This window comes from Corapipo altera, unplaced genomic scaffold, assembly GCF_003945725.1.
Source record: "Corapipo altera isolate COAL_440 unplaced genomic scaffold, ASM394572v1 311, whole genome shotgun sequence".
NCBI lineage: Eukaryota > Metazoa > Chordata > Aves > Passeriformes > Pipridae > Corapipo > Corapipo altera.
Genome location: NW_020885094.1, coordinates 50,864 through 61,294, shown reverse-complemented (window position 1 = coordinate 61,294; position 10,431 = coordinate 50,864). Strand labels below are relative to the sequence as shown.

The 10,431-nt window shown below is 65.0% G+C and overlaps 1 protein-coding gene and 1 long non-coding RNA gene across 2 annotated transcripts in view; one reads left to right on the top strand and one right to left on the bottom strand.

Annotated features, from left to right (window-relative positions):
* Positions 1-7,660: 7,660 nt before the first annotated feature.
* Positions 7,661-8,943, bottom strand: LOC113960189. The gene is made up of 2 exons (XR_003531991.1): positions 8,777-8,943; positions 7,661-8,091 (listed from the first exon to the last, which is right to left on the bottom strand). It is a non-coding gene; the product is annotated as an uncharacterized LOC113960189 (long non-coding RNA).
* Positions 8,944-9,269: 326 nt separating this feature from the next.
* Positions 9,270-10,431, top strand: part of VANGL2 (VANGL planar cell polarity protein 2) — a 7,208-nt gene continuing 6,046 nt past the window's right edge. The window contains exon 1 of the mRNA XM_027669607.1: positions 9,270-9,468. The gene's annotated coding sequence lies outside the window, so the exon portion shown is untranslated. The remainder of the gene's footprint in view (positions 9,469-10,431) is intronic.

Sequence of the window (10,431 nt, the reverse complement as noted above, 5' to 3'; positions counted from 1 at the left end):
ACGTGGATCATCCCCATCCCACCCCTCCGGCTCCAGGAGGGAATATTCGGGTCGGGGCAGCACCAGCTCCGTGGCAGTGACTCCCAAACCTCTCTGGGGCCCGTTGTCCCCTCTGCCAGCCCCGGCCCTGACATATGGTCCTCATTGTGCCTCTCACAATGGAAACACTCAACGCTAATTTGGATGCTGGCTCCGGCCTCGCAGCCCGGCTCCGACAGATTGGGGGTCCCTGGATGTGCTTTGTGCTCCAAAAGGCAGCTCTGCCTTCTCCTCTGCCTCCCACCGTGTTCTCCTACACAATTCCCAACTCATTCCCTATTCCCTTCCTCCCAGCTCTCCATCCTGGGCTCCTGGGGTTCTGCTCCTGGTGCACAGGTTTGGGGTGTGCACGAGGAACGTGGCGCTTCCCGGGGGAAAAATCCCCCTGGAAAACGGTCCTGGAGGTGAGAGAAACAGCACAAAAACTGCTCAGCTGCCTCTGCCCGGCGGCATTTCCGTGTCCCCACCCGGGGATGACACGGAGGGGACGGTTCTTGGCCCGTTTTCCACGTCCTTTCCTCTCCCTAAAAGGAGCAGCCGAGGCAGGATGGGACCCCCTGGGCTGGGAAGGGGGAAGGACACCCCTCGTTTCGGCTGCTGACCCCCTTCTATGTCCCTTCTTCCCCCTAAAAGGAGGCAGGATGGGACCCCCCGGGTTGGGAAGGGGGAAGGACACCCCTGGTTTCAGCACGGCCCGGGCCCCGCGCGTGTCCCCGTCCCCCTGGCTGTCACGGTGTCACCTCCCTGTCCCCAGCCCGCCGCCGAGGCAGCAGTGCCATCTGCTGGGTCCCCACACGCTCAGCCCAGACCCCCGTCACCCTCCCCGGGTTGGGGACCCCCATCCCTGCCAGCCCGGCAGAGGGAGGGGACCCCCGTCCGCCCCCAGAGCGGGGTGAGGAGGGAGGGGACGGTCCCCGTAAATGAGCGGGTGGAACAAAGCGGCCCTTCCCAGATGGCCGGGAGGCTCCAGCATCCCCAGCTGGCCGGGAAGGAGCCCCCGGCGCCCATTAATCACCCCCGGGGCTGGAACGGGAGCGAGGGGACAGCTGCTGGGGAATGGGGGGGGCAAAGGGGGACCCGCACCCGGCGGACACCCCCAAACTGGGGGTCCCGAGCACCCGAATTCGGCCACAGCTCCTGCGCCCCCGGGGTTACACCCCAAGGCTGCTCCAGGGATTGAGCCCATCGGGAAAAGGGGGGCGGGGGGGACCGGCCCTGCTCAATCGTCCCCCTGATACATCGCCCCCAGCCCCATCGCTCCCCGCGCCATTGCTCCCCGCGCCATCGCCCCCTGCCCCATAACCCCTACCCCATAACCCCTGCCCCATAACCCCTGCCCCAGAATTCCCCTCTGATCGCCCATCGCCCCCCGCCCCATCGTTCTCCGCCCCGCCGCCCCTCTCCCTCCGCCCCACAATTCCCACCCCATCATCCCCGCCCCCTCTGCCCCCCCACCCGATAATCCCCCCGCCCCATAATCTCCGCCCCATAATCTCCACCCCATAATCCCCCGGCCCCGTCGCCCCCCGCCCCCTTCCCCTCCCTCCCCTCTCCCCCCCCTCCCCTCCCCACAGGCCCCGCCCCCTCTCCCCCCTCCCCATTCACTCCAAACAATCCATTTAAATCCGACCAATGGGCGCGCTCCGGGCCGGCAGCGCCGCTCGCCATTGGCCAGCGCCCGGGCGGTGGGCGGGGCCTGGTCCCAGCCCCGCTCATTGATAGAACGCGGCTGTTCCGGGAATGGGGACGCGCTCCCGCCGCGCTCCCCACGCGTGGGACCGTCTCGACCCCCCCCCAAACCACCTCCAGGACCCTGTTGTGCGTGAGGGGCTCCCTTGGATTGGGAATGCTTCCGTCTGGAGCAAACGGGGGTGCTGTGCCTCCCTCTGTGCGCGCTGTGACTCCCGCGAGTGGCCCGTGACAGCTCCTTCCCACGAGCCCTGCCGGGCGAGGGGATCGCGCTGCTCCAAAGCACCTGGTCCTGAGCCCCCTCCCGTAAAGCCCCCCACCCCTATGACCCCCTGTTCTCCCCGTTCTCCCGTCCCCCCCTGCAAAGGGGTGGTCTCCAGGTGTGTCCCCCCCCACTCCATCCCTCCCTGCATCCCAAGGGAGCGGGGCTGGGGGCAGCTGGGAGGTGGGACAGGGGGTCTTCCAGGCGCTCCCACCCAACCCAGTGGTGCTGGAGCAGGGAGAGGGTCGGGGCTGACCCCCCCCATCCCCTCCCTGGCACCGGGAAGCTGCCACTCGCGTGACCCCGAGGGGCTTGGCCGGACCCTCCACTGGGCACCTCGACCCCGAGGGGCATCGCTGGGCCCCCACCCCGGGCGCTGGACCCCCTTTTCATGGGTGGGGGGCACCCGGCGGAGTTCAGAGCCCCCACCCCAAAACAGGCTGGCCTGGCACAAAGGTGGGAGCAGGTGGGCTGTGCCCCCCCCCGGGCTAAGACCCCTTTGTTGGGGGGTGTCTTTGCCAGGGCACAGCTTTGCCCTTCCCACCCTCAGGTGCGGAGGGGTTCGTGCCCCCACGAGGGCTCCGTGGGCTCTGCGTGACCCCCTCCCGAGTGGGGGACACTCAAGGGGGGGCTCAACCCTCAGCCCCACCCACCCGCTCACACCCCCCCTCCACGAAACGGGGACCCCCCATCGGGGCACCCCCAGCGCATCCTCCCCCCAAACGCGGGTTTGCGGCCCGGGGAAGCGGGTGGGACCCCCGGGGCGGGTGCAGAGGGTGGGACCCCGCGGGGCGGGGACCCCCCCCCGGCAGGATGGTGGGGAGGAAGCCGGGGGGCCTCTGTGTGCGTGTGTTTGTGTCCCCCCCCTCCCTCCCCGCCAGACAATGGCCCCGGAGGGGCGCCGGGAGCGCGGAGCGCAGACAATGGGCGGGCGCGGGGGAGCGGCCGGGAACGGGGGGGGGGCTCCGGGAGCGGCGGGGCTGGAGGGGGGGGACGCTCCGCTGGGGATCGGGGTTTCCTCCGCCTCCTCCTCCTCCTCTTCCTCCTCCTCCTCCTCCTCCTCCTCCGCCGCCGCCGCAGGAGCCCCGGGATTTCGGTGCGGGGGGGACGCGCACAAAGGTGCGGCGGCGATGGTGAGTGCGGGGGGCACCGGGGGGGCACCGGGGGGACCCCGGGGTGCGGAGCCGCCCCGGCGCGGGGCGGGGGGAGCGGGGCCGGCTCGGGGCCGGGCTCGGCGCGTCCCTGCGGGAAGGGCCCCGGGAGCCGGGGACTTTCCTGGCCCGGCGGCTGCTGGGCGAGCCCCGCGCCCGGGCTGTGGGCGCCGCGGGTCGTGCGGGGCGGGGAGGGGGGTCCCGGGGCGGGGATGACCCCGATCCCCCCCGGGTGCTGCCGCTTCCCTCGCACGGGGCTCCCGGGGAGCCTCCCCGGTGGGCGATGCGGAGGGACCGGGACCCCCTCTCCGGGACCCCCCCGGGACCCCCCCGGCTGCACGGGCGCGATGTCACGGTACCCACCGAGCCCTTTGTGCCCTGCAGGGCTCAGCCCGGCGCTGTCCCCCCCTGCCCATCACCCCCGCGCGGGGGCACCTGCGGGGTGTCCCCTCCCTGTCCCCTCCGTGTCCCCCCCGCCACCTGCGGGGTGGCAGCGCCGAGGATGGCGAGGGGAGAGCGGCCGCTGCTCCTGCCAGGGCTGGGGGGTCCCGCTGCCCCCCGGCTCTGCCCCCACCTGCTCCGGGCACAGCCCCGGCCGGATCCGGAGCCGGTTTATCTTGGTCCGGCCCTGGCAGAGCCCGGAGCCAACAGGGAGTTCCCTTCCCTTCTCCTCCACACCACGTCGGCCCTGCTGCTCTGTCTGGGGCTTTATTTTTTTTCCCTGGGAGAGGGCGTAGAGGCTCTTTTTTACACCCCACCACCCCACCCCCCCAGGCCTCGGTGGAGGTTAAAAAAAGAAAAACACACACACAAAAAAAGGAGAATAAGAATTAAATATTATCTTCAGGGAGCCTCTGGGGACGGCCGGTGCTTAATCACAGCAACCCGGGATTGTGCTGGGACCGAGCTGGGCTCCGAGGCAGCCTGGCTCAGATGTGATCCCCGGTGTATTCCCGGTGTCTTTGTGCCGGGGGGGAAGCTCGGGATGAGAGAGGATGATTTAATTAGCAGCCGAGCCGCCGGTGGCTCCCTGCCTGGCCGGGGGACCGTGGGGTGGCCGGTGTGGGGGTGAGGGTCACCGTGTGCCACGGGCAGCCCCCACTGTGGGAACGGGGCCGGGGCACCCCCCGTGCTCCGTCTGGGCTCCCTCCAGCCTTTGGAATGATCCAATGTGGTTCCTTGTTTTCACCAGCTCGCAGACAATGGGGCCGGAGGGGGGCTGGGAAGGGGGGGGGGGGGCCCATCTCCCGGCGTCTGGGCAGCGCTGGATCGGCCCCAGGTCTCGGGTCGGGCTTAATTTTAGATTTCAGTTGTGTTTTCCGAGGGCTGGAGCGGGTGGCAGATCCTTTATGGCTTTATTGTCCAGCTGGGATCCTCGGGAAGGGGCCTCGGAGGAAACCAGGGACCATCCCTGCCCTTCCCGGGCTGTTCCTGGGCACCACGGAGCCAAAGCCGGACCCCAGCGAGGGATTCCAGCCCTGGCACCTCCAAGGGCACTGTGGTGATGGGTGAACACGGTCCCCTTGCTCCTTGGTCCTGGATAGATCCCATCTCTGCTGCTTTTCCGGGATCCGAGGCACGGATAACGCTGCCTGGCGGGATCTGGGAGGGTTGTCGGGCACCTGGAGCCGACGGAGCAGAGCTGTGAGGGATCTAAAAGCACGGCCCTTGGTGCTCTGGGGGTCCTTTTGGGGTAGGAATGGACTTTTTGGGGTAGAGATGGACCTTTTGGGGTAGGAATGGGCCTTTTGGGGCCCAGAGTTTGGGAGGCTGCTCTTGGAGAACGGGTTGAATTCCAAGGCCATGGATTTCCATGGGCACAGCCCCTGGTGCCTCCTGGGCTCCTCCTGCCCGAGCATCCCGTGGTGCCACTTGGGAGCAGCCTGAGACTCCTCCCTGGGCCTCCTCCTGCCTCCTGGGCTCTCCAAAAGGTTTGTCCCATGTGGAAGTGCCACTGGTGTGGTGGGAGCAGGAGGGGGACAGGGAGGTGGGATTTGGGCAGTGGGAAACCCCACTGTTTGTCTCCATGGAGACACCCCCTCCCTGAGAGTTTGGGATGAGGTGGATGGAGGATTCAGGGATGTGGGATGTGGGCTGAGCCCTCTGCCAGGCGTGGAGCCCTGGGAAGGGAGGCATGGATGGGGTGGGATCGGTGTAGGGTCCCTGGTGTGGGATCCCCTGGTGTGGGATCCATCAGTGTGGGATCCCTCACTGTTGGATCCCAGTGGAGAATCCCTCGGTGTGGGATCCATTGGTATAGGATCCATTGGTGTGGGATCCATTGGTGTGGGATCCATTGGTGTGGGATCCCTCACTGTTGGATCCCCTGGTGTGGGATCCCCTGGTGTGGGATCCATTGGTGTAGGATCCATTGGTGTAGGATCCCTCTGTGTGGGATCCATTGGTGTGGGACCCATTGGTGTGGGACCCATTGGTGTGGGATCCATTGGTGTGGGATCCCTCGGTGTTGGATCCCCTGGTGTGGGATCCATTGGTGTGGGATCCATTAGTGTCAGATCCCTCTGTGTGGGATTCCCTGGTGTCGGATCCCTCAGTGTCGGATCCCTCGGTGTCAGATCCCTCAGTGCCCACTTTGCATCCCAAACACCTCTCCCCCTTTTCATCCAGCCCCGTTCCCGAGCAAATCCCTGCCTTTTGTCCCTTCCCTTTCCCCCCGTGGTTCCAGACCCTACTTTTCCCCGTTCCAGGGGCAGGCAGTGCATCCCCAGCACTCCCAGTGGGATCCCAGTGCCGGGAGCAGGACTGGGCTTCGTCCCCCAGTGGGAATTCAGTGGGAATTCCCGGCCGGAGGAGCCGCGGAGGGGCCGGAGCAGCTCCGGGGATTGGCCCTTTCCTTTGGATATTGTAACAATCCCGGGTGACCCTAATTGGAGGTGGCACTTTGGAAGGGATATTAAACCTCCTGCCTCCGAGCCGACGCTGAGCGACTGGAGAGCAGAATGAGACCCCAGGGGGGCTCGGGTTGAACCACTCGGGCTTCCCAGGGGCCTTTCCCACATCCCAACGGACCAAAATGCTGGAAGTTCGTGGATTCCCACCGGCAGTGGCTTTTCCAGGGGTGGGAAGGGCCCTCCCAGCCCGGTTTGGGGGGACTCAGCCACGGGAATCACCTCGGGACCTGCCCTGAGCTCCCGGTGAAGCTGCAGCTCCCAAGGGTGGATGGGCCAAGGAAAAGGGAGGAAAATTGGGATTTGTGCTTTGGGAGGGGCGAGTGAGAGGGGAGGGAGGTGATTTGCCTTGGAGGCCTCTCCCTGGTTCCTTGTTGGGTGGTTGGGGCTTGGATAGACGTGGGATCTGTTTTGAGCCCACAGCTCCTGCCTGGGGAGCCCATCTGCCCCCTCATCCAAGCAGGAGCTCCCACGGGGCTTCTCCTCACCAGTCACAGAATCCCTGAGGTTGGAAAAGCCCTCCTGGGTCACCGAGTGCCCCCTGTGCCCCATCCCCACCTTGGCACTCAGTGCCACATCCAGTCCTTCCCTGGGCACCTCCAGCAATGGCCGTGCTGGTGACACCAAAACCGGCCTGGGAACGGCCAAACTGGGCCTGCTGAGTGAAGCAGCAGCAGCAGCAGCAGCAGCAGCAGCACATTTGTTTGCTTGGCTACCCCAACACGCCCTGGTGCCTCCACACAATGGGCACCTTCCCCGGGAAGCCCCCGCCGGGCTCCCCCCTCCAGGTCCCGAGGACTCAAGGGGGGGGCACGGGGCTGTGGCTGCTTCCCAGACATTGGGGACATCATTGGGGACATCATTGGGGATACCAGGAGGTGGGTGCCCAAGGAGCAGGAGGGGGGTGGGACCTCAGGGAACTTTGTGGTTTTCCTTCAAGGGTTTTTCTCTAAGGGAAAGGTCGTCGGGCACTGGAAGGGAACAAGGGACAGGAGGAGGGGGAACGGCCTCGAGCTGTGCCAGGGGAGGGTCAGGTTGGACAGGAGGAGGAATTTCCCCATGGAAAGGGTGTTCAGGCCTTGGCAGGGGCTGCCCAGGGAGGTTTGGAGTGCCCAGCCCTGGAGGTGCCCAGGGAAGGACTGGATGTGGCACTGAGTGCCAAGGTGGGGATGAACTGGATGGGCTGGAAGGGCTTTTCCAACCTCAGGGATTCTGGGATTTTGTCTAGGAGGAGAACACCTGGGTGGCTCCTCCTGCTCCCTGGCAGTGGGGAGGCAGCTCTGGCCAGGCCCTGCTCACACTCCTCTTGGATCCACATCCCAGGTTCCTGCTCTGATTCCAGCGTTCAGGGAATTGTCCTGGATCTGCAGGTGCTGGGAGAAGAGCACCAGGGGTGTAAATGGCAGTGGGTGCTCCCTGCTCCCTTCCCAAACCCTCTTGGCCAGGAGAATTGCTCAGCCACTGGATTCTCCCTCTGCCCTTTGCTCCAAGAGGATTTTTCTCCAGGAAGCCTCATGTCCAGCTCTCAATCCCGAGGGGAGCAAAGCAGGAGAGGATTCCCCTCAGGATTCGCCCTGGAGCTGTTTGAAACCGGCCTTTTCATCTCCAAAACGCTTGGATCTATTTTTTATTATTTTATTATTTTTTTTTGATCATTTGAATACAAAAAGCCAGTGGGTGTTTGAGGTTGGGGACTCAAAGGCAGCGGATTTTCCGAGCTCCCCCTGCTTTGAACCGGCCCCATCCCCAGGAACCATCATCCAGTCTGGGCTTGAAAGACGTCGGGAGAGGGCAGAAAACCCTTCTGCTCCCCCCGGGCAGAGTTTGTTCTGACGCTTCATAATCACCTGGCTCTTAAAAATGGGAGTTCTCCTCCTCGTTTGCATCTGGCTCCGGCTCCCGGCGCTCCCTGGGCTGGGGAAGGCGAAGCTGCTTCTCCTGGAGACACCAGGAATCCGTCCCCAGCCCCTCCAGCCGAGTGCCCCGTGCTGCTCAACCGGCTTCTCCCAGCTCTGCCGGCCAAACCATCCCTTCTTCCCTGCTGGAGCAGCCAGACGGGCACGGGAGGACGAGGAGCTCCTGCTTCCAGGATGGCTGCCTGAATTCCCGACTATCCTTGGAAAACTGCCGGGATGGGGGTGATTCCCCCGCCAGCCCCTGCGGAGGAAGTTGGGCCGTTTTGGTGCGGGCAGGACGGAGGGTCCAGCCTCGGTCCGGGTGTGGAAATCCATGGATCACACTGGGAAAATCCACCTACACCCCTGGAAAACCCTGGGAAAGCCCCCCGAGGCCTCTCCCTGCAGCCTGTGGAATGTCACCAGTTTGGGAAGGACAAGCCAAGCTCCCAGTTGGAATCAGTGCCTGGTTCTCCCTCGGAATGGATCGACCTCCTCCATGGATCTGGAGAGCCCCCGGGTCCCCCCCACCAGCACAGCCAGGGGGACCCCTGGATCAGAGGGGAGAATTCCAGAGGGGTTGGAATGTGCGACTGGGGTGGCCAAGGGGCCTTAAATCCCTGGGCCGGTGCCGTGAGACACTTGGATGTCTGGAAAATCCCAACTTTCTTTCAGCTGATCCCTCAGGGTGGTGACACCGGGCAGGTTTGGGGGTGTCCTGGTGTCCCCAGGCCACTGGCACAGCCATGGGAACCCCTGGATTCCAGGAGGGAATTCCAGCATGGGACTGTGGTGGCTGAGGGGTGTTAAATCCATGGGATACCGGGATACCTGGAAAATCCTGGAGTTAATTTGGCTGATCCCTCAGGGTGGCAATGCCAGGGGTTGTCCTGAGGTCCCCACACCACCAGCACGGCCCCGGGGACCCCTGGCTCGGGGGTGACACAGGGCTGCTGCCCGTGGGATTGTGGTGCCAGAGGGGCATCAAATCCCTGGAAGACCCCAAATCCCTGGAAAACCTCAAATCCCTGAAAACCCCCAAATCCCTGGAAAACCCCAAATCCCCAGAAAACCCCCAAATCCCTGAAAACCCCCAAATCCCTGGAAAACCCCAAATCCCTGGAAAACCCCAAATTTCATTGGACTGAGAGGTCGGGGAGGTGACCTCGGGCAGTTTTTAGGGCCGCAGGTGTGTGTGTGGGGAAATCCATCCCACCCTCACCTTCCTCCCCTGCTCTTCCCGGGAGTCCCGGAGCGCTCCCGGGGGGACATTCCCGGAGGGCTGCGGGCATTCCTGATTTCCCCCTCTCTCTCCGCAGCTCCACCTCGGTCCCCCGGCGCTGCCGCCCGTGCCGTGAGCCCCTGAGCCCCCCCCTCGATGCCCACCCCCCCTCGGGTGCCCACCAGCTGGATGCCGACCCCTCCGGAGGCTCCGGGTGCTCCAAGTGCCTCGGTGAGCAGCGGGACCGGGGGCGGTGCCCGCCTGCAGCCGCCTCGCCCGGACCCCCCGCGCTGCCCCTCGGGTGAGTGAGAGACCCCCGACCCCATCCCCAGTCCCAGTGCCGGCCCCTTACTGGTGTCGCTGGAGCTGGGTGGAGGCAGCTCCAGGCATTGTTCCCGGCAGAAACCCGATCCCTGCCCGCAAACAAAGCCCGGGAATGGGGGGGGCTGGGGGGGCACAGGGGGGGTCTTTTCTCTCCTGGCCCCTTCCCCCAGCGCTCGCTGGGAATGTCGGGACGAGCTCCCGGCGCCGTTCCCATCTCCCAGACAACGCTGGGGAAGGGGGGGGGTGGTTGGCTTTTGTTTCCATGGTGATAAATGTGGGAGCATCCAGCATCTGGGACAAAAGAATCCATCCTCCACCCCCCCTCCTTTTTGCCTCCTTGACCCCGGTTCCCACTCCTGGAGGCCTCGGGAAAGAGGCCAAAAGACATTTGGGGGTTGTTTGGTGGAAATGGCATTTCCCTGGAAACCCGGGATGGCTCCCAAACACGGCTGGGCCCCCCCAGCACGAGGGGTTCGGGGCTCTGGGGGTGCCCCCCCAGCACCTCGGGGGGATGGCAGGAGGATTTGCAGGATGCTCCAACGGGATCCAACATTCCTGGATTGGATCAGATCCCACGTGTCCAAATTCCCTCCCTGGAGAGGGGACACAGCCCCCAAAGTGCCAAACCCACACCAGGGCACTCTGGGGGTCCCCAAAGTCAGCGGGATGAGCTGGAATGGGACCCCAGGAGACCCCCCCAGGTCCCACAAATTCCCGGTGCCTTGTGCCTGGGATCTGGGAAGGGGGTTGTTTTCCCATCCCACTGGAATGGGTGGGCACCACATGGGATTTCCACGAGGGTGGGTCAGGAGCTCCCTGCTGTCCCTGGAGCCCCTGGAGAGCTGCATCCCAGAGAATTGCTGCTCCTGGAGCCCCTGGAGAGCTGCATCCCATTGGAATCGCTGCTCCTGGAGCCCCTGGAGATCTGCATCCCAGGGAA